Raw genomic sequence first — 6,999 nt, forward strand, 5'->3', positions numbered from 1 at the left:
TGAGTCCCTGCATTGTTGTCCACATGGAACACTCTGGCCAACCTCATGCTCTAAGACAGGGATGGAGGCCGTGCATCCAATATTGATCTTTGCTTAATAAATTGTATTAAACAACGTGAGCAGCAAGCAGCTGGCAGTGCAGCTCGAGCTCTTGGTAGCACCATCAGCTTCGGATGCTTTCTGCTGCACCCAACTCCTGCTCAGCTCTGTCCCCAGCCCTGGAAGCAAGAGAAAGCGAGAAACTGTGAGGACAGGTGAGTAGCAGCTGCCCCCCTGCTCAGCATCCCTCCTCCTTTGGGCAGATGGGGCTGGAAGATCTCTTTTTTGTTGTTGTTGTTGCAATGTTTGTGTTTTTTTTGGTGAGAATTTTGCTCTGGGACGGAGCATGGAGGGGGTGCTGGGGAAGGGTGAGTTCTGGGCAGCAGATGCCTTTGCTGGCCAAGGCACACTAACAGAGCAGGGAGCGCGCAAATCTGTTACAGATTTCTCTTCTGGCCTTCTTACAAAGTGCACCTGTGTGTCTGGAGTCATTTTAAAGATCACAGGGAAAAGGCTAAAAATACACTTGTCTGATGACAGGGAGGTGAGAGGGAGGGGTGGCTGCCATCTGCCTGCTCCTTTCAGCAGGACGAACAGCTCTCGGTCTGCTGGCTCAGCAAGCAGCGTTAGAAACCTCAGAAACCTGGAGATGGCAGAGCACTGATGGGCAGAAGCACCTCGTCTGGGTGCTGGGGTGCAGCCACTGCCTTTGGCCAGCATCCGTGGGGTGCTTGCTGGTTGCAGTCAGCCTCTAAATCTTCACTGGTCTGCATCTGGGAGTGAAGCATCTGTCTCACCAGTGTGAGTCAATTCTGAGTTGGAAAAGACCTCTGAGATCCCCTACTCCCATCCACCCTCCCATGCCCACTGCCCACATCCCTCAGTGCCACATCCCTGTTGTTCCTGAGCACCTACAGGGACAGTGACCACCACTCCCTGGGCAGCTGTGCCACTGCATCACTGCTCTTTTGGAGAATAAATGATTCCTAATATCCAACAGGAATCTTCCCTTGTGCTGGCTGAGGCCATTATCTCATCGTATCAAAGGAGCAGGTAGGATTCGTTTGGGACTCAACACCTTCCAAGCTCCTTTGTGAGCCGAATTTTCTACTTCTCTGTGTCAGCTTTCCTCACATACAATCAGTTTGGCCTGCCCTGAGGAGCAGCAGGGCACTAATTAATTAATGATCACAGGGATGAGTCACTTTCCTTTGTGCCCTCCTGCAGCACCTCCTTTGCCACTATAGGAAGCAAGAACACAGCCCCTGTTCTGGCCTGGCTCCTGCAGAAGGAGGCCAGCAAAAAATGAACGTGCAGTGCCTGTGCCGTGCTTGCTGCTGTCCCAGAATTGCCACAGCACAGTAGAATGGGTGTGAATTTGCTCTATGAATAATTCTTTGTCTGTGATTCCTGAGAAAAGCAGGAATCATAGAATCACAGAATGGCCTGGGTTGAAAAGGACCACAATGATCATCTAGTTTCAATCCCCTGCTATGTGCAGGGTCACAAACCAGCAGACCAGGCTGCCCAGAGCCACATCCAGCCTGGCCTAAACTTTGAGATTTCGATAGCACTGGGATGTGTGTTGCCTGCATCAATGAAGGAGACATGAGCTGTACATCTCACTCCGAGCCACACCACACGATGTGGGCAAAGTCTCCCAGTGCAGGCTGCTGTGTGAGGTGAGCATGGGGGAGGAGGAATGCAGGAAGGGACAAGGACAGGAATGCTGCTGGGGAGGGGGAAATGGGATTTGTGGGCAGAATCTCTTCCCTCTGAGATCATCTCAGCTGACAGTCATCAGATGGGACCGAATTCTTCACTACCCAAACAAGGATTGTTCACATCCTCTTATGACAGCTGAGAGACAATTATTACTGTCAGTTACCAGTGATAGAGGACCATGGGCCCTGGCTTATTGCTCAGTGTGATGAATGCAGGATCAGGAATGCCCACTTCCATCTGAACTGCTGGATGGAAAACCCCCAGAACCACGAGCCCACAGCCATCAGGGTCACTGTGCTAAAATGAGAACGTACACACATAGTGCAAATGTGAGAGCAAACATCACACAGCTTGCTTTCACCCGGGCCAGGCACAGGTTAGAAAATAATAGCTTCTTCATAGGGATCCTATGTATTTTTATACAACCCATACATATCAGGAGCTGTTGGAGAGGGCCCATAGGACGGCCACAAAGATTATGAGGGGGTTGGAGCATCTCCCCTACGAAAACAGGCTGAGGAAGCTGGGCTTGTTCAGCCTGGAGAACAGGCTGCAGAGTGATCTAATTGCAGCCTTTCAGTACCTAGAGGGAGCCTACAAACAGGAGGGGAGTCAACTCTTTGAAAGGGTAGGTAACAGCCGGACAAGGGGAAATGGTTTTAAGTTGAGGGAGGGAAGATTGAGGTTGGATATCAGAGGGAAGAGAGTGGTGAGGTGCTGGAACAGCTGCCCAGAGAGGCTGTGGATGCCCCATCCATCCCTGGAGGTGTTCAAGGCCAGGTTGGATGGGGCCCTGGGCAGCCTGGGCTGGTATTAAATGTGGAGGTTGGTGGCCCTGCATGTGGGAGGGGGTTGGAGCTTGATGGTCCTTGAGGTCCCTTCCAACCCTGGCCATTCTGTGATTCTATGATCAGCTTAGTTAAGAAAGATGTAGAGAAACTCACTTCTAGTAAAATAAATAAATAAATACATGAAAGCCAACTCAAAATACACCTATTTATTTTTCTTAAGGATATTGCTTAGAAGCTCCAGATGAACGAGGTAATGCAGATAAAGATAATCCATGACGTGAACCTCAGCAAACACAGCAAGGTGAGCTCTGAAGGGACTGTTTGCTCTCCTCCCACTTACATTTGCGATCTGCTGCTTGGAACCAGGGCTCACTTCTCCACTTTTTTAATGGGATATGACAGAATATTTCAGGATACAGAAGCCTACATTCTGCTAATTTGCAGTATAAACAGACAAAAGGTTTCCTGGGGCTGATTTGTAAAGAACAGCTGTTCTTGAAGATGCTCTAGGTATGTTTCCCTCGCACTAATTTGATCAGTTATTTAAGGGGAAAGAACACCAAAATAAACCCATATATTCCACCATTCAAGGAGATGCTGCAGCTGTTTGGTGAGGAACACTTGAGTTATGAGAACGGGGAAATTGCTGCTCTCCAGGAAGATGCAAGCTGAGTATTTCCTCCGGTGTGAGAAGTGTTGTCACTGCAATGGAGGAAAGCAGAGCAGTCAAGGACACGTGCACTATGAGAAGGGCAAGTACAGATCTACAGACCTCATTCATTGCCCTGTTTAGGTATTTGGCACTAATTCAGAGACAGGCACACTTCACCAGGTCTTACCTTTTCAAAATACACTGCAAAAATAAGGGAATGTGCCTGGGAATAGAAAAATGTCTGATTGTAATGTACATTCAGCCCTTTTCCCTTTTTTCTCTTCTTCATGCTTCGGTTTGCCACCAAATACAGCCCAGTTTTGCTTCCATACCACACAGCCTCCGTTCCCCAGTCAAAGCTATCCAGTGGTTTTGAGAGCATTCATTTAAAAGCAGCATTTAAAATCAAGGAGGTGGCATTACATGTAAGCCCTGAAATAGCTGTCTGCAGTGCTGCATAAATTACAACCGCTGCTACAGACCATTTAATGTAAGTGGGACGGAAAAAAATAGCATGCAGATGATGATGAAAAGCAAAAGCATTTTTCAAAACTCAAGGTCTGCACAGGAAGAGTAAAAAATTTCCTGTCTCTGTTGGGGGTGACCTTGTGAAAACCGGCTTCCATGTGGAAAAACATCAGGACTAAATTAGGGCTTTGTAACGTGGATGGAGTCTGAACTAGACTGTGCAGTTCCCCCGAGGGGTCAGTGTGCCTAGGAAGTAACTTGTTTAGCCTAGTTTAGATGCAGGGAAATTTACCGAGACGTTTTCAAGTGCGCTGAGCCGCGCACGTCGCTTTTCTTCTTGCGGTTAGAAAATGGGAAATCTCAGAAGAGCTCTCAGGTAAATGGCTGTTGGAGAGATGGCTGTTAGGTGATAAACCAAAGCCTTCCTTATGGAGGAGAAATACTGCTCGGCAGACGCGTTCAGAAAGTAGCAGACCTTGTGGTAGATGGTACCAAATTGCTTTGCGTAAGCAGTGTTACAGCAAACTTTTGAGCTACACTGATAAGATCCCCTTTATGATAATCTCTATGATAATTAATACATCGTTATTTTTTTCTGTCGTGGCCTCTCTGGTATTAGGCTAGAAAGAGAAGCTAAAGTTTTCCTTGGTGTTCTAGGTTAGTGGGTTGTGTTTAATTCAGATTATCTTTAATTTCCTATGGCCTCAGCAAATTGCTGCTTTTTTAATCTATAGCCATATTATCTCTCAATGAGTAAACAACTAAATTAAACCTTTTTGGGGCTTCCAGTACTAAGAAGAGGGAGTGAGTGTGTGTTTTGGAGACAGCTAGTGCTAAATCTGAATTCAGAGGGTTTCCAAACTTGTCATATGAGGATCTGGACAGCACAGCCTGCCTCTCAAGTTGGATCTAACTAAAGTTCCCCTTGCTTTGAGCAGGGACCTCCAGAGATTCCCCTCCTATCATTTCATAGTTCCATGATGCTACCTGGTACGTACTTAATGCCAAAGCTGTAGACAGCACTGACAAACACAAAGAAATGATTGTAGCCAGAGCTACAGCACAGTTATCTCTAGGATGAACTGGGGCAGCCATGCAGCCAAAATGCAAAGACTGACAGATCTAAAAGAAAAGGAATTTGCAGGTAATTTGCTATGTGAGGAAATTAGTTAAGCAGAGCACGTCTACCCATAACATAACTGAAGTACAAACCTCAGCTAGAGTGACCGTGTGGTGAGAGCAAATCTATTCATTCCACTGCTCTAAGTTAGGATAGAAGTCCAGCACTGGCACAAACAGAAACTGTATTCTGCATTGTGGAAGTGGCCACCAAAAACATCAGGGAAAAAAACCCAAACTGAACTGATGTATCAGTCTCAAAACCATCTGAAATATATTTTTAAATAGCGAGTCTAAGAACAAATATTTCTGGTTCCTTTTTTTGTCTTGACTTCTGGTTTATGCACCTTCAGGTTGCACCAAGGTTATATTTAGTTTATATTTTATGCTTTTCTGCCCTGTCTGAAGATTAGAAATCTGTTTTGAAAATAAAACCTCCAAAGTCTAACTCAATCACTTGACTCTAGAGGCAGAAAGTCTAGGGCAGAAAGCAAATATTCCATGAAAAGCATTCAGTTACTGCCAGTTGATGGAACTGTGATTTAATGCTTTTTAACTGAGAAGATCTAAGAGGACCATCTGCCAAAGCAGTCAACAGCTATAAAAGAGAAGTCAAAGTCCAAGGGACTTTTCTCATGGGGTTATCAAGTTTGAATAAAATGCAGCTATTTTGATTCCGAGCAATATGCTACTGAGACCTTCTTCAGAATGTTCTCTGAGGGGAGAAGAAGGCAGCCAAGAAATAAGATTTGTGCTCTGAGGGAAGACCAGCTCCACTTGACCTCCTCACTGAGTGCCTGAGAACGACACGAAACCTCTCGGAAGAATGAGCTATCCATGTCAGAAGCATACTTGGAATAAGAGGCTGGCAAATTGAAAGCCAGGAAGGTGAAATGAGAGAGAGCACCACAGTGAAATGCCAGAACTTCTGATTCTTCCACAAACAGTAGGAAAGCACTAATCCAAGCAGATTCTTGCTATGCTTGAGAGAGGCTTACTAATTTGATGGAAGCACTCAGTCCCACTCATTTTAACAGCTTTTTTCCTCTTCTGACACATGTAGCCCAGATTCTATCTATGGCAGCTGTCTAATAGATACTACTAATATATTCAATTGAGTGTGATATTCATATATGATCAAATATGGCTTGTGGGCAAAGGTCCAAAGCTGAACTGAGCCTTGGGCGTTTGCCCAGGTCCCTTGTCAGCTGACTGATACGGAGATGAATGATAAGAGATCCTGCACTGCAAGAAGAGCAGTGCAACGTCCAAGGAAAGGGAAGCAGTGAGTGTCTCAGTCAGGGGTTTCAATGTTTGTGAAGGTTTGAGCTCTAGTGAAAGAACGTGGCCTTTGTGAGACCAAACAGTTTGACCAATTTTCAATTATTTCAGCAGGAGTGCAACATTTTGTATAATTTTTTAAAATCGGTTTTATTGATTAACCTGAATTGCATTGGGAAAACATAAGTCAATGGCTCGCCCTCAGTTTCTGTTTTATTTGGCCAGCAATGAGGTGTACAGGCAAATGATGATACATGGATCTGGCTGGCTTATGACATCAGCTGTTGAGACAGCAGTTCACCCCTCAGTTAATTATACTTCTGAATTTCCTAATACTAAATCTTTACTCCAACCTCTGCAGAAAATCCAATTTGCTGTAATATTTGAGCAATTTCAGATATATATTCTTTCAACGTATAATGTAAATCACAATTTTCCTTTTCCGGTGAATTCCTGTAAACTGAAAATTCTCTCTGGATATGGGCAGTTCCAGAGCTGTCTGTCTTATGTAAGACAGTACTTGAAGGGAACGTATAAACAGGAGGGGGAATGGCTGTTTGTGAGTGATAGGACACTCACAAACATAAGGAGGGATGGTTTTAAACTGAGACAGCGGAGGTTTAGGTTGGATATTAGGAGGAAGTTTTTCACACAGAGGGCGGTGAGGCACTGGAACAGGTTGCCCAAGGAGGCTGTGGATGCCCCATCCCTGCAGGCATTCAAGGCCAGGCTGGATGTGGCTCTGGGCAGCCTGGGCTGCTGGTTGGAGACCTGCACATAGCAGGGGTGAGCACTGTGGTCCTTTTCAACCCAGGCCATTCTGTGATTCTATGATTCTATGAAGTGCAGACTGGCAAAGTGTAGACATTTTGTGGAGGTTAGGCAACAGAAACTCATAGACAGCTGAGACATGCAGTGGGTTTA

Source organism: Meleagris gallopavo, chromosome 8, assembly GCF_000146605.3.
Source record: "Meleagris gallopavo isolate NT-WF06-2002-E0010 breed Aviagen turkey brand Nicholas breeding stock chromosome 8, Turkey_5.1, whole genome shotgun sequence".
NCBI classification, from domain to species: domain Eukaryota; kingdom Metazoa; phylum Chordata; class Aves; order Galliformes; family Phasianidae; genus Meleagris; species Meleagris gallopavo.